This window comes from Haliaeetus leucocephalus, unplaced genomic scaffold, assembly GCF_000737465.1.
Source record: "Haliaeetus leucocephalus isolate CR32 unplaced genomic scaffold, Haliaeetus_leucocephalus-4.0 Scaffold92, whole genome shotgun sequence".
Classification (NCBI taxonomy): domain Eukaryota; kingdom Metazoa; phylum Chordata; class Aves; order Accipitriformes; family Accipitridae; genus Haliaeetus; species Haliaeetus leucocephalus.
The window spans coordinates 11,050,056-11,075,055 of NW_010972528.1; positions in this window are offsets into that span (position 1 = coordinate 11,050,056).

Consider the following 25,000-nt stretch of genomic DNA (forward strand, 5'->3'; position numbering starts at 1 on the left):
AAAAAAAAAAAAAATTTTTTTTTAAAAAAAAAAAAAAAAAAAAAAAAAAAAAAAAAAGGGGGGGGGGTAGCCAACAAAAGAGCATATTATTTCTAGGATATAACCTCCAGTTTATAGCTGGGCTGGGGAAATAAATGAAAGCTCACAGAGTGGGCTGCTGCAGAGCCAGAAATCTAGAACTGCCTAACTCCAAGGTTTCTAATCCCTTAGCCACCTGGGTCTTGTTCTCAAGGCCTGTGGCTCTGCCATATGCATGATTTTGTGTCCCAAGAGAAGGCATATTGTAGAAAGGCATTTTCCCTAAAAGAGCAGGAAGCCTTTCTCCTCACCAGATACACACATATCAATCAGAATAAAATCATATACTAAAAAAGATAAATCTTCAAAAAATAAGAATGAGCTTTCTCTGCACGACTCCAGTATTTATGTTCTTTGTGAGTCAGACTGAGGCCTAGCAATGAACAATGCTGTGATTGGTTTTACCAGGCAGAGCAGTGAAGAGGTCTGCTCTGAAACATGACTGCTGCAAGTTTCCAGTACTAGTCACATATGTTAGACATCAAGCTGAGAGAGGCTTATTAGGAAGTTTACTTGCACCACTTATGTGGGAGTATTGTCAAGCCTTCTCTTTAAAAATGCCACTTTTAATATTTCATTTAACAAAGTATTGAAATAGCATGAATGAAACACTATCCACTTGTTAAGAAATTTGTTTTTCTCTCCTATTACTGAAGTTCGTATCTTTTGGTTGTTATTTAAGAAGGTAGTCAAAAAAATTTCCATAATGCTATATCCTCATAAAGCCCCTTCGTAGACAAAGCACCCTGAAGAAAACCCATTCTTTTTTTTTTTTTTTTTTAATTTTAGGAAGACAAGAGGCATAACATTACATCAGAAAGTAAAGTTGTCCTTACTCTCTGACAATCATAAAGTTAGCAAGCCAGATGTTGCTTTCACCTCCACCTAGTGCAATCTATTCCTAGCTCATTTAATAAAACCACAATTGGAATTGTGGCTCAGAAAGTGCTGGGAAAATACAAAAATATAAAACAGATGTGAAAGGACAGTTATATGTATATGGACATAGCAGTAAAAAACTTGATTTCATAAGTCTTCTTGTGAGCTATATGCTTATCCTACTGTTTTAAGCCATGCACCATTCTGAATAATTTTTTATTCCAAAAATTAATCGCACACAGTTCACCAAAAACATGTTCTTACAATACGTTCTGAAGTTCTTTCTCTAAAGTTAACAGACCAGTTTTCACCAGACAGAACTGAACTGAAATCTTCAGAGAATTAATGGAATATGAGATAAAATATGAGTATCACTGAAATCATGCACGTGAAGGTATTTACATGGTAAACTGTAGTATCAAGAGTCAATCACAAAAAGTAAACTTCTTAGTATTACTTGCAACATACCTCCTCAAAAATGAGGACCTGTGAGCTAACTTTGCACAGATGACCAACACCCGGTGATGACTCCTTGTATAGTCCATAGTGTTAAGAAGGGGAATCCACAAAAGTCAGCCTGCTTAATGGAGAGATGCTCAAGACAGCAAATACAAAATGTTGCAGAAAAGTGGTAGTGATACTGAAATTTCGACCAATTAGGTATGCTCTGAAACTATCCACTAGCTTGATTTTATTTATCACACTTTCAAATGAGTTAGCTTCTGAAACCTTCAAATCATCAGAGCTCATCCACATGATACTATCATGTAGGTCATGGCTATGCATATTCCATGAAGAAAAAATGCAAGGCTGTTTTCAAAACCAGGTGCAAATATAGACCATATTTTTAGGTTGGGTTTTTTTGTGGTTTTTTTTTTTTTTACACCCATGTCACTTTGTTAACTTGAACGACAAACTTCACTAAAAATTTGCTATTCAATCTAGTAATTTGATCAGCATGTTTCCTGGTGCGTATTCAAATGGTCTAGGGACATTGTTACAGAGTAAAGGACTTCACATGGCAAACACTGAGTGACTCAGATTTTTAAAAAGAAATCTGGAAAACATCCCATGTAATGCATCTGCTCATCTAACATAAAATTCTGACGCTAAGGTTTCCCAAGTAGGAGGAAAATATGATTATGTACTTGGCATCAATATGAACTATACCACATTCATTTTCTTCTGTGAAAAAACAGAGGGAGATGTGACCCTTCTGATTCTCCCGCATAATTCTACTAAACTACAAAATATATGGCTTATTCTAATAGGACAAGATACATAAAACTCTATGTGAGCTGTTGCCGATCCAGAGAGCATGCTGCTTATGTCTGAAAAGTGGGGCATAAGCACACAGAATAAGGATTCATGGAAAACAGGCCTGAATAAACTGTGTGCAAGTGGGAATGGAGATAGTGTGAATGTGATTAGGGAATGGAGACTCCTAGCTGAAGAGAAGGTGGAGAGTTTCAAAAAAAAAAAAAAAACAACAAACAAACCAAAAAAAAACCAGGTGAGGAAGTTTCACAAAGTTTCTCTTTTGGACTAATCACTGATGAGTCTGTGGCTTTCTGCAACAGTCCTGGGGGCTTATCTTGATGCACCTTGACAGCACATTTCAACTCCACGGGAAACCAGTTACGGACCTACATGGACTTTTGGCAAGTACACTCAATAACTTCTTTTTAGGATACAAGGAACTAGAAGGAAAACAAGGACCAAACTCTCAGGAAGCATTGTTACTCTCTTCAGTGTAGATGGACAATATTTTGGGGCATGAAGGTCATTTGCTCAAGTTCTCCTTTGTTAATCACAACATTCTCCTGCATTACATAATGTAAAAAAATTAAAATTCACCATTATTAACATACCATGCGCTCTTTTTCAGACTCAGAGTGGACCAAGATGCTCTACCCATCCTGCAGTGCGATAGTTTGCAACAAAGAGAACAATTGGACAGATTTCTTCACAGTTCACTATCTAAGGACTGCAAACAGTATGTTTGCGACGTTTTGTGGATGGGCAGCAAAGTGGAATGCTATGTGGTTACGTTGTTCTGACAACTGCACTGTGATCAGATTGAACCCTGTGCAGAAACAAGAGAGGAAGCTTGCACCTGCCCTTGACGTGACTGAGCAGTCAGCCCTGCAGCCCCCCGGCAGCAGGGGGTAGAGCAGGACAGTGGGGATAGCAAGGGCACAGTTTGCAGCAAAAGCCAGACTGGAAGTTTCCAGAGAAAAGAAAGGGTTTGTCAGCAGCATGGAGCAGATCCAAGCCTTGGAGCTGAGACAGAAAGAAATTTTCAAGGAATCAGAGAGGACTGTGTGAAGTTTATTTTAATCCAGAAGCCACTAAGCCAATGGACTGAAAAACAAAATAGGACAGTAGGACCATCTCTTTCCCAGTCTCCGGCAGGCAGGAGTAATTTATTTTAATCCCATTTTGTGGGGTTTTTCCCTCATTCAGCAATTCTGTTTGTGCCTTGCTACAGAGTTACTTTGTTTTATGTTATTATTAGTACATTTTGATTAATATAACTAAAAATGGGGAACATTTTGGCTAGCTGATTTCAAAGGAAAGGGGAGAGGCAGATCCACCTCCTGTAGTCCTATATTCCAGCTCATACTGGTTCCTCTGATAAAAGCAGGTAATGAAATACAGCAGCTATACTAGTAACACAGTGAAAGTACGGAACATGTAGCGTTACACATCAGATTTCCACTATGCGTCTCCAGAATAACAGGTCCAACATCTGCCATGAAGCAGCAGTGGTTTAAGTCTGTCATGAACTGAAGTCCACATAACAGGGTTTGAAATTTCTGTAACAAAAAATATTGCTCCAGGGGTGACTCGGGTAAGTTTGGCACCTTAGAACAGAAGCATATATTCAGAAGAGCAGAGACAGAACAATGCACACCCAGACAATACCCTGTCCATGCCAGTATCACTGGTCTAGTAGTCTTCTGTTTAGGTCTTTTTCATAGAAAAAGCAACATATATTTGGGGACCACTAAGAAACTGCTAACAAAATACCCACCCTTCTTTCAATTCCTTTACTTGTTAAATGAGTCGGTCAGTAAACACGATGCAGGATGATGAAAGAAAATCTAATATACTGCAGGTACATATTTTTTTAGGGTATTAGAATAACCAGAAGTCTCTGTCAAACAAATACTTTCTTCCTACAATAATCACTATCCAAAATGATGGATGAGAATTTCCAAGAAACTGTAAAACATTAGGGCTTAATTTTTAGAAGTAGCAGAAGTCTAGGGAACATGAAAGATGGCTGAATTTGAGTATTAAGGATCAGCTAGTCTATTAATAAATAGTAGAATTAAGAGAAGCTTTATTGTTTCATGTATGCGTACGTGTATGCTTGTAGAGACACAGTACAACAAAAATCACCGATCAATACGCTAATAGAAGCCACAACGAGGAATGAGAAATATACTGCAGATAGAATTAGTACCTATTTGTATCCTAAATGCAATATGCAGAATACTTTTATAAGAAAAGTATTATGACACAGTAATTTGGCCATGAGAGGGTAATTGACTTAAGATATTCTGATAAAGATCGATTGCTAAGGTTTGGAGTTATGACACCAACAAAGTTACAATGACATTAGCACAAAGAGAGAGACACAAATCCATTATAAAGATACAATCAAATATTCAAAAAAGCCTGGCATGCTCATTACTTATTCATGCTAATACAAGTATATTAAGAAATCTAAACAGTGTTAGCGTTCAATCACTCACAAACCAAATGAGGTTTTGCATTTATCAGCCACCAGTCATCAAGAACGTAACATTAGCTGTACAAAGGTGGTAATATGACATAACTGGAGATATTTATATCAGCCTACACAGACTGAGAGATACAGTAGGATTTATTAAACTGAGTAATGCCTTCACATTCAGCACAGCAATAAAAGAAATAGCTGTGCAGAAGTCATTTCCCCAGACAATAAGATTTACCTTCATAATCACTTAAAGAAGTTGTATATGCTTTCAAGGGTCTAAAACAATCTTCTCACCCTTAATAAACAAGTTGTGGTTTAAGTTTGCAAATACAGAATTGAGTGCTAACATTTTTAAAACATAACCCAAAAACCAAGCCAGTTGTCAGGGTGTCTGTCTTACTGGCGTTTTAGCACTTTTTTTCTTAGGCTGGTTAAAGAACCACCAAAGTTAATTTAGACTCAAATAGATTTTTATAAGTTTAATAAAACTCTCTCCACATTGGACTTGAATCTGAAATGGTTTCATCATCCAAACAGCCAAACCCAAGACTCTCAGTCAGGCTGGGATACACAGCAGGTTTATTTCTCAGATCAGGCAGGCTTCTTTTAAATCCTCTTCTTGGGCGTGCATCAGTTATTTTGCTGTAAATTTTTGTAGTGTTATATGGCATGCCTTTAACTTCCTTGCTCATCAGATAAGTAGGCATGGTCTGGAAACACTCTGGATAAACCAGCCACTTCAGCCAGAAAGAGACCTGCCACGAAGGCACTGAGGCTCCCTGGTCCTGTCTGGCCATCCCAGGGCTGTCTCTGACCCCAGTTCCCCTCACTGGGCCTGATCCTGACCCCCACCCAGCAGGCTGCCACCCAACCCGCCCCTCAGCTGGTCTCCCATCCTCAGGGAGGTGCCCGATGCCGCAGGCTGGGGCTGCCCCCAGCTGCCCTGCTCCCTGGCTGGAGAGGGTGGCAGGAGCCCTGGCCATGAGACCCTAACCCTGCCACCCCCTGGCACTCAGGGACCTGCTGGCCCTGACACTTGCAACTTTTCCAGAGCTATTTCTATACGTGGTACCAAATGGCTGTGCTTTTCTTAGCAATAGTGAAATTGTAAAGATTTTCCGGTTGGGTGAGGAGCAGAAACCAAACTTTGGTCACCAAAACAACAATAACAAAAAAAATTAACTCCAAAACTAAACAAAATACTAAAGGTTGCTATAATTATATGTTGCATGACATACCTCCGAGTGCAAGGACACAGTACATCTCCAGAAGATGTTTACACTTGCTTTACAGCAGCGCTTGAGTAAGGTATTGCTTCGGTTTGATCCTGATGACATGCCATTTATAAACTGTGACTGATAAATCTAATGCCTCTGAAATCAGATAAAACTTTGATAAATGACTTCTTAGTGAGCAGGCTGCAATAGCTACTTCTGTCCACATTCAGCCACCCTGCTGCAATCAGCACCATTTTGTTTAATCAACAGTTCAGACAACAATACATTTGAAAGCTATCACACCATTAAGAGATGTGAAGATATTCTTTTCCTGAAGGATACATTGAGACAGAAAACTACAAAAACTAAACTCTTTCTGTAACAGTTTTTATAGCATGAGTACGTGCTAGGAAAAGTCACACAATTTTAAGGATGACTTTTATTCCAAGGGCTTTTGCCATATTTTGTGGTGATAAGACTTGAGAAAGACCCTGTAGCAGAATCAAACACATATGGTAACGCAATCATTTTCTCCTTCACAGATAAGTTAAAGGATCACTGATGCTTTAACAAAAAAGAAAACATTATGCAAGGGCGGCTTAAATACCAAAATGATAAAAGGAACCCTAGAACTACAGCAGTGTGGGAAAAATAGAATTTTACAATTAACACAAAATAAAATTGTGCCAAGACTGCTAATGCCATGCCACTTCTTTTCCACTGTCAGGGGAATTCTCCATAAAAATACAAAATGAATTTATGGTGATATCAAAGAGCATGAGGTGCAGAAGATCAAGTAGAGACTGATTTGTTTATATCCAGAGCACATCAGCCTGCTGGGCAGAATAAGCTAACAATTCATAGATGCTAAACACTTCCCATTTACAACTTCCCTCTGGATTTTGTGAACAGGTCATGTGTGGCTGAGTGCAGAAGTATAATATTGTTCATTTGATCTTCACCCAGTGGGACCAGGTTTCCAGATTAGCAAGTGGTTTTTGAAACAGAATGGTAGTATTTTGTTTGTTACTTTCTTAAACTGGTCAGCAGCCACATGAGGTAAATTATTTCACTCTAGGCAAAAATATTATTCATATGTTAGGTTTTTAAATTTAAGTCTGATCCTGAACAGGGCACCAGAAAAGCATTACAAGGCTTCCAGAGGTTGACAAAGCCAGAAGACAAATCAGCAGTTAGGAAGGGGGTGGGTCAGCAATTACCTATCAAAAATATTGTTCTCAATTATTCCAGGAGAACAGTCTACATCTCTTCCAGCTAGGAAGCAGATATATGTTGAACCAGTTTTTGGAAGGAAATAGCTTATCTGCTCCCCAGTGAAGGGGGATAAGTGATAGCAGCATCTAATACCAAGTGATGAAATAATCTAGTGTAGGTACTGCTTAGTAGTGGTTTTCTTACAACCAGAAGATTCCTTAAAGGAGCTGAAGGATAAGACCAAGTATTTTAATGAACAGTGACAAAACCCCATGTCTCAGACCTTAATGTCTTCTATGACAAAAGGGCCAAACAGTGGACTGCCAGTGAACTGTGAAGCAACTGGATTGTGCATCAAACAGTCACAATTAAAATCAAAATCATATGATAATCAGAGTTCCCAGGTAAGTTATGTTAATAAAGCTAAGGTCTATACCCCCCTACCTTGCCTTTCTTTTCACCTGTGGTAAACAATAGCCAAGTACAGAATAATGCAAAATCACTGTGTACACTTAATTTCATTCTCAAACACAATCTCTCCTTTGTCTTCAGAAATTAAGCAGGAAGCAAAATTATCCAGATAAAGAAGATTTGGGTTGATCTAAATGAGCAACTTTTACCTAGTCACAAGGAATGACAAATTGAAAACTTCTTCAAAATGAAGGTATACAATTAAATTCTGCTATCGAATGAAATAATTGGGACCAATATAACATATGCAACATCACTGCAATCACTGTGTCCCTGCCTGGTGACTATTAATCTTTCTCTGCCCGGTTTCCAGTTCATCTTGGAATGAGAACAAAATGATAAAGAGAGAAACCTAGCTAGTACAGTACACCATATAATGCAGTGTTTCCTAATTTATCCCTCCACTGATTGTTCTACACTTTTCAGTATTTCCAGAGTACAGCAAACATAAAAGGTTAAGATACTAAGTGTCTAAACAGCTGGTCGAGAGTGGTAACTTTAAACAGACATCTCACCTCTTTGTTGACGTTTACTCTCAGAGCACTATTAAGACCCCACCCTGAAAACACCAGGACAACCCCCCACTGATCTCCACAGGTCCAGCAGGTAATTATTTGACATTGGAGTTCCATTAGTTTTTGAGGGAAGAGTTCAGACTACTGCATATCAACAAGACCAAACTTTGGTTAATCAGCAACTATGCAAACCGGAATTTGGCAACCGAGTCTCTCCTAAAACTCAGTCTCACTTTTATTTTACACTTGTTAAAGAAGGAATAGGAAAGAGTAGAGGAAGCAATAAAATCAACTAGATAGCAACATTTAATGCCAACATTTTTTTCCTAAGAGACTGTAGAGTGAAATAGATTTCTTCTCCTCTCCTACAGACTTCTTGACCTGAGATTTCAGCCTCAGCTACACAGATCTGCTTTAATACAGCACACATTGTCCTAGGTGTACATGCAAGGGAAGGATTTTGCACAGGAAAAGAACGAGCCAACAGCATGGGAGCATAAAGGGAGGAGGCATGCTCCTCCTTGTTCAGGAAATACAGGCCCAAATCATACTTGTAAAGGAAAAGAAGTCATGGACAGGATAAACACTCCTTCAGCTTTTATTTTATCTGTTGTAACATGGCAATTTCACTTGAAACTTTTTGAATTCTCCAGACATATTCAGAATGAGGAGGGAAGGAGGGCGGATGGGGCATGCTGAAGTCCCATGCATCCATCTGCTTTGTACCAGAGCTTCGTAAACCTCTCTGTTTTGGATTCATAAAAAACATGTTAATATTGATAGCCATAAAAGTTGGTACGGCTTTGCTTTGAATTTTGAGAAACTCAATAAATCATGGGAAAACCACGATCTCTACCCAAACAATCTTATCTTTCTTATTGTCCTATCTACTTTCTTCTGTAATCTGCAAACCTCACTTTTAGAGTTCCCTTTCTCCTATTCATCTCTTCCATGATTCTTCTTATCTGACACCTTTCTTTTTCAAATCTGCTTGTAAAAGGACACTTCTTCAAACAGTTGCTCTGATGACCTCCTTAGTAGTTCTCATTTCAACACAAAATAAACTTGTTTTGACTGTTGCATGCCAAATGAGTATTCCTCACCAGACTGTGTAGGCCTAATGCAACACAGATCAGGAGAACAAAGACACTAAAATTCATGTGTCAAGAACTAGGTAAAGAAAATATTATTGAAAGGGAATAAAGGGATTAAAAGGGAATTTAATATTTCTGAGTATTTTCTTTGTTTTCATACTACCCGTACCTGACATAGTACAGAAATTTGGGGCAAACAGCCCAGATTTAATACAGATCAACTGAACATGAAATCACAGTGTATGATCGCAAAAGACCTGTTCTGTACAAAATGGGCTTTTCCTGCAGAGGACAGCCAAGGTAAAACTGGCATAAATTTAACATGATACATTCTGTCAACTGCTTCTTTGATTTCATAATACAAATGGTTAGTGAACCCCTAGTTAAAAGACATCTTAGATGAATGTCAGATATGGTCCATCCAGAGTTACTAAAAGATGTCCAACATGGTGCCAGTGATACACAAGTTACTTTGAAGAAAATCCAAAAAACAGAGAGATTTTAGTGTTCTCACAGAATAGGTACTTATTTCCACATGTACATGGAAACACAGTACCAAAATAATCCACTACTTTTATCACCAACAACTGGTAACTCCAGCAGGATGAAGAGATCTGATCAAAGAAAGCCGTTATTCAGCTAAGATGCATTTTGACTATTCATTGCAGCTAATAAAACTGGGAGCAATACAGTATCACATGTTAATAGGGGTGGCATAGAAGGGCACACAAGTCCAGAAACATGTTAATATTTCTAATATTGTTAATGAAATCCTGAGACAGACTAGTGAAGTTTAAGACGTAGAACATAAGTTATCCAAGTTCAAAAGGATAAACAGTAAAAAGTCTGGAATTTGGGAAGTATATTTTCTGCCTAAAGGAATCAGCTTTTGATTAAGCAATTTACTTTTGCAGTAAATAACATTAGAAAAAAGAACTTTAATTTCATCAATATTATAACATTAAAATACAAAAGCCACTAACTTCCATGGACAAATGTTTTCCATTATATTTAAAGAGAATACAGGATGGGTTCTGTGGGAACTCGACATATATCATTCAAGTGAGAAGTGATTTGTGAATCTCAAATAACATAGCTAAGAGCAAGTTAAGTGATCTTTTTTGTCTCACAGATGGAAGAACGCTGCATCTTCCTACAGACCATCATGTATTCTGTTTCAGCTGTGTAATAACATGCAGAGGTTTCAGGAGAAATGCAGAAAGCAGAAAACCTGCTGTCCTCCTGAAATCTTCATAGCAGACACACAGTAAACTTGTGTAGTAGAGCATCACTTACTCCCAGCTGATTCACATATCTTATGGCAAAAATAAAGGAGGCATTTCCATCTTCTGCACATGCACACAAACACACACACTCCCAATCTCTTATCATGTAGTGCTGCCTGTCTCAAATTTAGATTTCAGTATTTTCATAAAATATAATGCCTTAAGCGCACTCATATTTCATGAATAATTTCCCATTGAAACTAAACTACAGTTGTCAAAATAAGTGAATGAAGTATCTTTGCTTATTAACACCATAAAGTTAAATATTTTACTAGAGGTCTGCTAATTCTTAATGTACAAAATTCTTCAGCCTCTAGATAATCCACCTGACTGCACATATCTTCAGCTCTTGAAGACCATTTAATTTAGAGCTTAAACACAAAAACCATAGTACCTCTGGGATTTCAACTTCTGAGAATGTTGTTACACCTACTTACCAGCAAGTGCTGTACTTTAGTTACACAAGATTGCAAACAAAATACACGTCTCGTTCTACTACAAGCAATGAGATGAGACAGGTATCATTTAAATTTTCCTTCACACTTCTTTACTGTAGAGGCACAGGATTAATCCAAATAGGTTTGAGCCATGTTACAGCAAGGTTTCTAGCTCAACAGTCAATTTTTCCTTGACGTTTTTCATTCATCCTACTACCAAAACACTAAATCACACATGCTGATCACACAACCTCGTATCAAAGCTCATACAAAGGATTATCAGAGATTCTTTAATTAAGAAAATACATTTTCAGGATTCTCTCTTTTAAGGTTAACAGAAACTTTTTTCCCCTTTGATTTCTGAAGGCATATAAAAATTTCAGCATACCAAATATATGCAAAAATGATTAACTAAAAACTAATAAACAGAAAATAAGGTGGTTGCTCAAAGATTACTGGTGTTTTCTCCTTGGGTTTATTTGTTTCGCAAGTCTCAACATACCCAGGAGGGTCATCGTGAAGAAGCAGCCTTATGAAAACTGAGAAGCACACCACAGGACTGGCAGAAAATTCAAGTGCTGGAGTCAATAGAGCTGTTTAAACAAAGGTCACTTGAAGAAGATTCCTGTATCAAGATAGACTAGAAGAAAGTGTGTTTTATGTGGTTCTACATGTGTGTTAGAGCTATCCTTAAAAACAAAAATAAATTGAAACTAAGGTCAAAGGTAACTGAAAATAGTAAGGGGTTTTTAATAGCTTAAGGAAAATTACATCCTCTTCCACTTTGCTTTGAATTATTGCCTAATGTGAAAGTTAACTTTCACAAATTTATGAAGAAACAACATTGTCATAATGGAAAAGCACATTCGTTGCAACTACCAGGCCATTTTTTCTGTATAGAACATTTTCAAGAGAACCATTCTTGACTAGAGCCAACCTACTGAACAAACATAAACTTATTAGACAATCAAAAGATTTTAAAAGGACTAGATGGGATGATTAAAGGAAGAGATTATAAAATGAAGCTATACAATGACCTCGGAAAAGTTCTATTCCCTTCTAAGGAAAAAAAAGTACAAAAAGCATTCAAAAGCCAACACGGCACCTTTGCTGGTGAGCTGAATATATCAAAAATATTTACATCTTGCAAAATATAGACTTGCTTTCAATTTTTCAATTTTTTTTGTAAGAATACCAGCAATTAGGAAGCATTTACAATAAAAAGATACGTTAATATTTCCCAAAATATTAAAGTAGCATCAAATATATAAAGAACACTGAATACCTCAATAATATATCAACTAGCATGGCTTTCTGAAACTCACTAATCAACTAAGTTAGCATAAGTAGTTGGTATGCTATATAAGCTAATCTGTAAAAAGTGACTGACTTAACAGTAAAAAAATCAGATTAGAATCAAACCTAAGCCATGTTACTTATAGAAAATACAAGGTATAAACTTTTAACAGGTTTGCTTAAAAAACAATTTAGTAGCTAAGTGATCTATGTTTACCTGAACACGTATTCTCATTAAAAGCAAAGTAAATATCTCTGAATACAGACACATTCCATGCCATTCTCTTTATTACTTAATTTCCCAGGTATCTCAGCATGATCTGAATAAATTATGCTGACAATACAACAATATAAGTGATAAATCAACAACACAATTTTAGTGATATATAGCATGAAATGTAAATAATAACCAGCACTGCTAATTGGCTCGCTACCTGGCAACAAATCAGTAAGCTAGCTATTTCACTGGTAATGCTTCAGCTGTGTACCACCCTAATCATTAAGCATTTCTAGCTATTCTAAGCTGTTTCTACTGTTCTGTATAAGAAACTGTACTGTATCATAAAAAATAATGCCTGAAAGAAACTCTTGTTAAAAAAAAAAAAAAAATGCTCATTGACAGCATCTGGGTATTATGAACCAATTCTTGCTACTTTGTGTGGCAGAAGCATTAGTCAATTCATTGCTTGAAATACCAAATCAGAATGTGTTTTACTTGAAAAGCTAAAATAGAACATTGAAAGACTGAAGTTATTTACCAGCCTGGGGAATTATCAATGTCTAGGAAAGTCTGTAGTCTTTGCTTCAGGACTTTATTTATTATCTAAACACAAAAGATGAACATAAAAGCATAAATCCTGCTTTCCGTCATAGGTTGAAGATTCCCTGACCTCTGATGGGGGAACAAGAATCCTCCTCATTCAGCCCAGAGACTTCCACAGAGCTCCTTATCTCAGGAGGGCCTCCCTCTTACAGAGCAGAGGCTTTCTTCTGCCGAGCAATTGTATGACCCAGCCACCTGACCCAGCTCCGCGAGGCTGTGCACAGCCTCTCTCTCTCTTTCCTAAACTGTATTAAATTACAACCCCATGCTGACGGAACGAGACCTCGAAGGTAGGAAGGAGAAGTCACACAAGTCACAGCAGTATGTGATCTAGTTCAGCATCCTTGTCACCCCTAATGAACAGGTTCCAGGCTTTGTTGAAAAGAAAACCAAAATCACCAATATCCCAAAGGCAGACTCCCTGAAAAATTTGTCACAGGATAACTGTAAGCTTATGTTTTCCTGCTTTATTTCATTGCATCTGTGAGAATTGCCTTACAAACATGGATGTCTAGTTTTGGATTTTTTTTTCTAATCCTGCCACACCTTTTCACTCCAAAGACTTTCTTCATCTGTAAGTCTCATTCTGCAAAACATCAAAACCTCCTCTTTATCAATTTGCAATTTGTTGGCACACCTCTTTGTTTGCACTATGGGACAAAGCCAAGAAAGAAATCAGATTTACCTTGTGTAAATCACTCATTGACTATAAAACCTGACTCATCTTCTCATTCACTTAAACTAAGCTCTCCTATTGTCATTCTTTCTTTGTATGTAAATTTCTCTATCCTTCTGGATACTTTTTATGACTATCCCTGTATCCTTTCTGTTTATAACGTATATATTTTCAAGCAGAAAGGTATGAATTCAACAGTGTATTCAAGGAAAGAGAATATCACTGATAGGTATCATAATATTTGCAGTATTATTTTCCAACCCATTCTTTATTCATCCAACCATTTTGTTTGCTTCTAAGACCACCGCTGTGAACTGAGCAGCCTTTTCTATTGAGCTGTCTACAGTAATGATGATCATGGGGAAACTCTATCCCCAATGAAAGAAATGGCAAAACTCCCAGAGACTTCAGTAGGATCTGAATTTCACTGAAGTTCTTTCTATCAAGTAGTTATAGCTAATTTACAATTCAGTCAATGGTTATGAATACTGCAAATAATTCTATACAATTTACATTGCAGGAAATTTGTCAAAACTGAGTATATTTGAATTTCTGCTCTCTAATTGCCTAAATCTGTTAAATCTCCAGAATTCCTCAGAGGCTTCCATGGACTTGACTAAGCAAAAAATGTTGTAATCTATATTTTTGTTCCTTTTACTTTGTGTCCCTTACACACCTTTACACTTTACACTGAAAATGAATCTAATAAATATACCGAATAGTCATCATTAATCCTGAGTCTCTGGGAGCCCCTGTTAACTTTTACATTAGCTCAATACTGACCAGTTCTCCATTCTCTGTTATTTTTCCAAGGGTCCAAATGCATTTCATTAAGCTGTTTTTTTCTGTAGCTGCCCATTCCTTCATAAATGTAAATATTTCTAGCAGCCTGAGAGGTATCATTTATGACGATTTCCCTATTCCTACTATATATGCCCTCTTATAACTCTTCTTAAATCACTTTTATTGTTGCTAGTGTTTTAAATCCAGATTTTCTCTTTTCCCTTGTTTCTGCTGAACCTAAATTCACAAACTGATGAAGAGTTTCTGTTCCAGAAGTGGAAAAGAGAACAAAAGCAAAATTGACAGCTAGAAAACTAAAGGTTACAGTCCTCATTGCATATCGAGAAGTGCATATCTAGAATTTACAATTCTGTTTTATGGCACAGTCACATACAATGTATTTAAGTTAATTTGAAAATACTATGCATTTGCAAAAGTCTCTACCATCTGCTGCTTATCTAACCATCAATTTCAGAATTAAGTAATGTAGGCAAAGGAGCTGAACATAATTTCTATTTCAAAGTCTTACTAATATTACAAAGCTTGGTAATATTATCCGTAGCGTTTCTTGGAGCGTGGTGGAGGACTACACTGACGTAGCCCCATCAGTGTGTACCTTATGCACAGCATGCAATTTTCAGGACATTAAGAGTTTTTGCATGGATCTGCACTGTATCACATCAAAGGTACCAGCTTGCTTGCAAATAATCTGAGATTTTTAACGTATACTGCAGTACACTACATAGGAAATATGCATGTTAGTGCCTGCCTAAGAAAACAGGGAACTGTGAGCCCTTAGGTGAACTAGTTGAGTTATTCAGTATGGATCTTACTTAGTCCTATCATCCTGTGGGGGCTCTCCATTTCTTAAGTCTTCAATTTAATAAATCCACTAAAATTAACAAATCAGCAATTAATAAGGAAGTAATATGGTTCAGGCATGTTTAAAGTTAAATAAGCACTTTAGTGTTTTGCTAAATAAGACCTTAAGACAACACATACTACTTTTTTCCTCTAGGTTACGTTTTTAGTTTCAAATTGTTGAGGTAGCACTGGTAGCCAAACTCAAACTCTGATCAATCACAAATACAGGAAAGAACATGCCTCTGGTGTTTAAAATATCCTTTGCTGTGACAGTAAGAAAGCATGGTCTCTGCTAATGATAAGGTCTTGTCCATGAGACAGGAATTATATAGACATCATGAAACACGATGCAATTATTTTCTAAAAAATCAAAACCAATTAAAAAAATAAATCCCCAAAACTAAGTAATGAAAAAACCACAAAGAATAAAAAAAAATTGTTTCTTCATGAAAGTAATATACTGGGCTATCAATGGCTGTGGCATCATCATTTATCTATAACATGCAAAATACATGTGTAATGCTATTTCCTTAAATCCCTCTTCCAGGGGAGAATGAAATATGTATCCGGGGACAGAGGGATGCTGCCTCACTATAAATGGGTGGATGCAGGAACAGCTGTTACATTATCCTTTGCTAACAAAGTGGTGAAGTTGTCATATACCCTTTCTCTCCCATTGGTACATCCATGCAAATATTCAGGAATGCACGCAATACCTAGTAGTATATATGTGCTATGCTTTCAATGAAAACAGGTTTAATTTTGTTTAAAATTTTTAATTGAAGTCAAAACATTTTTGCATTTGGCATATGCTGGCAGCAAATAAAGCGATCCTGACGAATGGCATAGAACTATTAATTATGTTTTGTTCACTCTATTGTTAGTGTATTGCTTGTGTGGTTAAAAATTAACTCTATGATCTTATTTAAAACAATACATGTGTCATTTCAGACATTCCTAAAAAGGATGCTTAGTAATAATAAATAGGTGTACTTGTCAAGAGAAATTTGCTAACAAAGTGAATTCAAGCTTCTTAAATAGATAAAAGAAAGTAACCATAAATTACTGCAAGATAATACTTTATTTTTTTAAAGATTCCCCTCTCTGTTTTTATTCATTGATGAATTTTAGATATGCAGATAAAGACAATAAATGTTTCATGATTATATGGGCATTCCAGAGTCTCCAGACTGGGAAAAGTGTCAGACCATATCATAGTGTCTGTATTGTAAACACCAATAATATTGATAAGAATAACTTGAACGATTTGAAAATAAAACTGTCAAAGTTATTCTTAACAAGGGCACACAGTAGGGAACACATCAGCATTCTCATCCCCACATGCAGTGATGCAACAGAAACAAACGGGACTTTGGAAGTCAAATTTGTAGCACATCTGCATTTGTCATTCACATCTAACACTAGGTGTGCTGAGGTAAGCGTACAGTCAGCCACAATGTGTCATGCAAATGCCAACTTGCGTGGTTTCAAATATACAAAATTAGCCTGCACAATCTCAGAAAACAGTTTTGAAAATCTGGCCTTTTGAAATTACCTTTTTGCACTGATGTCGATGAGTTCCTCCGTGAGCGCGCACATTTTCCTGTGGACAATGTATTGTATTAATCCCATGATCTAAATAGAGATAATACATTTGTCAAAAAATATGTATGCTATATCAGGATGAATTTGCTCTAACACCTACTATCTTTTCCCAAGATGGATGAAATAAGCTGCACAAAACCACAAAAGAAGTGTTTTCCATTTTAGGTCTTTTTGTGTTTTTCCATCGGTTTAAGAAATTTATGTACGTTTCATTTTCATGAAGTATTTATTTCCCTCCCCCTGAAAATTTATTTCTTATTTAGAAACAAATTTACATTTAAAAAATTCACAACCACTTTGTATTCGCAAAGCCACTTGGGAGAAATTAGGAGAACAAAAATTCAAACCCATTCCCCAAAAAGGCATCCCCCTAGCTACAGAGGGTGAAGAAGGCTTAAAACTGGAACGTGGCTATGAAGTGGTCACTGGCTCAGAGGAGATTCTCAAGGTGTTCCAAATCAGTTTTCCAGTCAGTAGGTAATGAATGACCCAGATACACCGGAGTCACCCTAATGGCCATAACGAAGCTCTTCGGAAGAGCAAGAGTGTCTATGCCTAGCAATTCTATCAAAACAGAAGGGGTGCGTTTAAACATCTGTGCTCTAACGTAAAGATTTGCCAGCACCACCACTGTGGCAAGGATAAGCAAAGCTCACAGAGGCAATATCTGGGTTGACAGTATATCTACATGAATATGTAAAATCTGCTTAGGCACTGTCAGAAAAGCTGTCATAGAACTGAACAGAGAGTGTGTTTTGGAGCTACATTATGGGCAGAAAATTTCTGATGCTTTTGTGAAGGAAGATACCATATGCAGATTTGACTAAAATTGAATTTCCCTTAGGAAACTACAACCACTTATACACAGCATTTAATCCTAAAATTCTTAACAATATCCCTTTCAAGTAGTTCTATTTTTAGTCTAAATTTGCCAATTGATGGGTTGCTACACTCTTTCGATATATGCAAATAACTGCCTACCTAGAACACAACACCAGTATATTTCATCGATAATAAAAAGGAAATATATCTTTGTGCAAGGAGGGCAATCAATTAACTTTTCTCAGATTTTGCACTGGCATAAAGATCATTGCCTGGATTTCAAATGTGATGTGGCAAGTGGGCAAAAATATTGGCAAAAGGGAGCAGGCAAACATTCATACTGAGAGACAGCACGGCAATACTAGTAAGACCTTCTCTAGGCCTCAGTGCACACAGAAGCTTTTACAGGGCAGTGCCCGTCATGTGAATAATATATAAATGCCTTCAGAAATTGCAAGAAAATCTTGGGGCCCACCCCACCCCCTTTTTTTCTTTTAAAACAGCACAACTTCTTTCATCTCCTTTTTGTAAATCCTTAACAGTGTGTTATCATACTGTTTATATGTGAAGACAGCACAGTGGCAAAACTTGTTATTGATCATGGTTTAAATTGTCTGAAGAATTCTCTCTAAGACTTATGAAAGAAGTTAAGTATCTTTTGTGCATAATATCCTTTTATTTTCCCACTTTATTTATTTTGCTAACTGAAATGCGTATACACATCTAACCACATAATGTTTTAGCGCCTTTGAACTATTTCTAACATTTTTTTTTTAAATTCATATATGGACATAGGAATGTCGGGAATGTAAAATATATATATATTTTTAGACAACCAACTATCTTACATCAGCTAATAAGTTAAATATTTTGCATGCCCTAGAAACTCAGGTTTGGAAAGAGAAAGAGTATTTAAGAACTTCTGATCTACCCAATGATTCCTTGAAGTATAAACATGTCATTTTACATATCCAAGCTGACAACATACACATCAGCAAATCAGAACTGAAAACTTGAAGAAAGTGGTGCCTTACCTCGGAAACTCTTAATTTAAAAATAAGCAAACAACCAACTGCATAAAGAAAGACTCAGCTGCTTAAATTTAATAATGAGGCATTTTTACTGTGGCTTTTGTTTAACATTCTTGATCATAACAAAATTATCTCACCCTTTAAAGATGCAGGACCAGTTTGCTTTAGATCTGAAGTCAGACTCACAGCTAGGTTTGTATTCAGGCATATGCCTGAAGAACTGGGTTAAAAATTACCTGCCTGCTTCACTCTGGTTTGAAAACACAATTGCATTATCACTTCTCGATATGATGAGTTTGATCTAGACTAACTATTACAAGGGCATTGTGCACATCAATAAAGAAATGTGATAATCCTCTAGCAAAAATTAATTTATTAATGAAATGAATAATTAAATCTGCTGAAAAACACATTTGCAGGAAGTTAAGCAAAGGTGTTTTGAATAAGAATGGGGCTTTTTCTTATATCTATAAGTACAATAGACTTGCTAAAGTAAATAACCCTGTGAGTTACTTACCTCATAATGTATTTAGTTATAATATTAAATGGATAAAGTACTTGATCATCTCCCAGGATAATAAAGCTGGTGGTATGGAGAAAAGCCTCCATGGGATTAAGAGAGAGTTAAAACATTTCAAATATGCAATTAAAGGCGTTCTAGCATGCCTGTGATCTCTGCTCTGGTTTCCTATTTACAGAGAAGGAAAACTGGCTCAGACCTCCTAGACTAAGACAAGGAAGTATGCAAAATCGAGCAGTCTCTGTGCCAGCTCTTGCTAATCCTTTTCAGTATGGTTTGCTGCTAATTTGTCATGGCACATATTTGCCTTATGTCTAATTAGCATCAAATTGCAAACTGCTATTTGCTAACAATTTGTTGCATCAATCTGCTTGAAAATCTATAGTTTAGGACTGGATTGCAGCTTATTCTGTCTATCAAAATTCCATTTCATACACATCACAGTAAATTATTTCCCTCTAAAAAACATTGCAGTGTTCTATTGTACAAAGAAGACTGCATTTAAAGAGAAAGCCTATACAAAGTGATATTTTTTGTTTCTTTGTTTCACCCTCCATTTATATTTTGCTCTAACTTGTTTACAACTGGAATTAAACAAAAAACAGTTTGCTCTTCGTTTAGAGTTAAATCTAGCTAAAATTGAATCACCCCTATAATAGAATAGGTACATACAAAATTATCACCTATACTTTGGAGAATATAGGCAAGACCCTTGCAACAAGAATTTGTGTCTGGAACTGGCTCTCAAAGTACAGGAAAATTTCAGCCAAGGAGCTTGCCAGGTTTAGGAACTGGCTAATCTGTTCTGTTCAACATCCGTGGATATTATAATAAACAAATAGCTAAAAATCTTTGTCACAAACAAATACCATTGCAAAGATGTTCTTCAATAAAACTATAAGTGATGTGGGAGCTGTTTATATATAAGATTTCCTCCCCCGCTATGCCTCATTAGAAGCAGATGGAATACTCCTGCTGTATGCATTGCAGGGGATGGATGGAAATGTGTCAGTGCAGGGCCTGGACTATGAAATTCACCCAATAGTATCACATGATGTTCTAAGTAGTCTCCTCTGCTATATTCCAGGGATGATATGGGGTCATCAAATAAGCATGGCTACATTCTGCTTCACTGGAAGCATGATTTCACCCCACATAGGATGACGTTTCCTAACTAGACGTGGTAGAGGTGGATATGAATTTTTTTTCTTTCCATGCCACAAAACATTTGAAATTTCAAAAATACTTCACCTGGAGAAAGCTGAATTTGTGGGGCTGAGGAAGACATTGTGGGAGTGAACAACAAAACAAGATGATAAATCCAAATAGGCAATATCCATACCAATGCTCTGGGCCTCAAACTGCAGTTAGTTGTTCATTTTCCTTTTCATTTTGATCCCAAATTCCATACTGGGTGCTAGACATATTTTCCTGTTCAAGTTTCAACAAAACAAGTATATGTCTTGCCTTTCAGTGAAGTGGCTTTTGCTATAGCAAACAAATGTAGCCAGAATTTTCTGCCCACTTCTATGTACAGTTTGCATACTTTCTCCTTGTGAGAGAATGAGCCAAGCTCAGTATAAAATGTTGTCAAATATAACTAAAGCTTCTAAAGCTGAGTGAAAAGACAAGTCTGTCTTTGCTGTATCCATACCCAAGAAAAAGTCTCCTAATGTTACAGGGAGAATATATTGAATGCAACCTTCAAAGGCAGATTGAAGACAAACATTTAAGAAGTGCTTACCACTAAACTGAATCCTGCTCTCAGTGGTAAACCTCCATAGCTTCAATGAATGTAGAGTTAGAACCAGATTCAGAATTTTAGATGAGTCCCAGGAGTGCTTAAATAAGGCCAGTCATAAATACTGAAGTAACAGCTTGAGCTGGAGATTGGCCTAGATGACCTCCTGAGGTCCCTTCCCACCTGAATTATCCTAAGATCTGACATCCTATTTAATAAATATTTAGTAATTTAGATTTTTTTTTCCTGTATTCTTCATTACTTTCTTATCAGAGAAAAGTCCAATACAAATGTATATTGGTGGTCATTGCTGCCTATAAACCACACTGAAGGGCTTAAGGAGAACACTGCTAACAAGTCGTTGAAACAGACTTAAGAGAAAGACTACTTGTTTCTAATAAGAACATGTGGCATCCCCCTTATTTGTACCATAAGCAATAATAACATATTAATCGCATCTAAGGGGAAGCTTTGCCTTTCCTTCAAAAGCTGGCTACATGTTTAGGGGCTTACTACATTTACCAAGAAAAAAAAATACAGAAACATAATTTAACAGTGAACAGGACACTGTGAGAAGATACCACTTTACGCAACTGGCATTGCCCATGTCACAAATACAGGGAACAATCCCCATCATGGAAAAGGGCTCCTGCCTTTTTACGGGTCATACCAGAACAGTGCCCTTATGAGTTGGACATAGCATGGTAATATATGGTAAAGTAAGAATACTTACTGAAGGAATACAACTTTTCCTGAATTTCTTTTATGAACTTTAACATGTTCTACTGCAAAACCATACTTATTTGCAAATTTACTTTCCAAAATTTTATAGAACTTCTGTTTATATGTATCCTAAATGGACAATATTTTAGAAATCGCATTAATTTCTCCCTGTTTCAGAATGATACATAAATATAGTAAGGCCCAATTTTGTGCATAGAAGTGGGAATGCAATCTGGACAGCTAAGCACCTCTTAATCTTCCAATCTGGAGGATGGAATTCAGGCTTTTTCATCTTGGCTGAAGGGAAACCAGTCTGTGTGCCCTGAATTCTCTCCAGATTTTATGGATAAGGAATCAGCAGTATGTCCCCATCAGTAGCCAAAATAGCTACGTATGCTGCAAGATGATACACCTTCAGTGGGAAGTTTGGGAAGAGTTTTCTGCCCTCATAGCCTCCTAAACTGAGAGTGATTTGAGGTCAGCAGAACTCATCTATTCTACAAGCATGCAAAAAGCAAGATTCATTTGTTTTCTTCTGTATAGCAAAGCTGGTTTTCTTGAATAACTGAAGTGCTGTTTTTTTCATTTATACATAAGTTGTTCATGGTTTCTGTAAAACAAAACCCAGAATTTCTAGGTGCAGCTTTTTCTTATGTTAGAAGAGCAAGAAAGCCAGATATCTTACATCCCTATGAAACATAAAGAAGAAAAAGATAGGGAACTTGTATTTTTTTCAGTCAATTAAAAAGAAATAGAATAAATGTATTGGCAACAAAGAAAAAGAAGCATTTAAAAGTATGCAGCATTGACATAATTAGATCCACCACATCTAGGTCAGCTGAGGATGCAGGATTCACACACCAATTATTATTCAAAACTTTTGAACAATGTTGTTTCTGTTGACAGCTCCCTAACTGTGGCTATTCCCAGAACTAGTAGAACTACCATACTACATACACACTTTACATAGATCTGAAAAACAGATCTCCACCTCATTTGAAAAACTCCGAAGACATTGGATATAATGTAGGGAATGCCATATTCACCACTTTTTAGTGGCAGCTCTGCTGGGTCTGCAGTTGACATCAGTCTTGGGATTTCATTGCTTGTTCTCATTGATGGTTATGGAACCAGATTACAGGATACCCACGAACTGATTGAAAAAGTTAGGTCTAAACTTGCTAGGTGAGAAAGTAGTGGCATTATGTGTGTAAAACTGAAGCTTTCCTTCTTTCTGCCAGTAGGAACTTGAATAACCACCTCTAGAGAGTGACTTCGCAGATAATGCACAAATCAAGGTGGCTTCTTTCTATGTCCTTTCACCAGCCTTCCAAAACGCCACCACTACCATACACTGTTTTCAGTTTAAATAACCTAGAATTTAGAATGACATTTAAAATGGAGCCCCAAGGTGAGTGACTGACATATTGTTAAATGTATTCATATCAATATCCTTGGAAATGTCTGGCACACACCATATGCATATTTCATCTTATGCTTTTGTACAATGCTTGTAAAATATGTTTTGCAACACATGAAATGGCTAATCCAAGTGAAGGATAAAAGTCACTGCTGCCAGATAGCACGCTTCCTCCTTTAACTCAAACAAGCACCAAAGATACGTGCTTAGGTTGCCAGATTCAAACGATACTGATGGCTCACGATGGAGATTTTTTATACTTCCTATTAGTTTCTTGAAGAAAAGACAATTACATATCCAATTGAGTAGCTTGAAAAAACTATCAGAAATGCTGTGAAATGTTTTAAGTCAAAACTGGGATTTGGGAGTTGTTAATGGAAATAAATTTGCTTAGAAAAAACCCTACAGTTCTTGACAGTGTACACGGCTCAAAACGTCACTGTAATATGTTTCAATTCCTGATCGAATAACATACTATATTCAGTATACAAGAGGACCTATGTGCTTCCTTCCTAGTCCTCTAGAATGCTAAATGACAATATTCTTAAATATAAAACATGTTGTTCTTGGTTACATACAATAAATCGCCGTATATGCCTTCCCTTTTCTCATTCAGATTCTAATGAATTCTTCTCTGCTGGTCAACTATAACACAAGACTGCAAGTACTTTTCTCCTTGTCAAATAACACTCTATAAAAAAATACTATTGTCCTCCTGATTTAGTACATATACACATGGCTGGTAAGGAAAAAAACCAGCATAGTCTAGCAAGTAAAGTCTCGTGGGGGAATTTTCTTTCACAATTATTAGAAAAGATAAATGAAATTTTCAGGCACAGCCCTATCAAACTCCACAACGCATCAGCATGTGTGGGGCTCACATTCAGTAAAAGGAGGAACCTGAGAGGAAAGTTATTTTTGCAATCTAAATAATGAGAGAGCACCTTGAAACACTGACAGTGGAGGAAGCATTTTCATTAGGTATGTTTCACTTTCTTCCTCAGTGCAGCAATCCACTTACAGAAGCTGTATGTTGTTACATGACACATTTCCACTTTCCTACAGAAGTGCCTGTGATTTTTTGAATGCTGTTTGTTGTTACTGCCTTTCTTCTCCGACACAATGCACCAATTTTTAACCTTTTCAGTAACCCAGTGACACCTCTGGGATATTACAGTATTCCTGTCAAAATGTCTGGTCTACAACAATAAACTTTACATTGATGTCTTGCTTTTCGGGAATAATTACACTGTTCCTTAAATGTTAGCCTATTTACTATTTGTGCAAAAAGATGACAATAAAATCAATGGAATACAATTCCCAAATGTGCATCAAAGTCTTTTGCAATGTTAATGGATTAGTGTGTCTATAGAGGTGCAAGATCATTTTGTCTTGATGCTTGGACTTGCACATGATATGCACTTCCTCAAAGCTAAACTTATTAACCCTTATTTGCTGAGCTCATCTGTTCAAAAAGTTAGTTTAATCTCCCTGCATTTGTCAAGAATCCTTTTTTTCTCTCTCTCTCTTTCTTTTTTTTTTTTTTTTTTTTTTTTAAAGCCAAGCCCGGGAATACTGCCCATCGATCAATAGGTGTATGATGAAGGAACTTCGTCCTGCTACCTATGACCAGCGGCTATGTTTTTTCAATGATTCCACAGGAGTCAAAAACTCAACAAAGCGAATCGCGGATGCTGTAAAGGGAGCATGCTGCTCATGTCTGTGACCACTGTATGCAAAGCTTGGCATTAGTCAC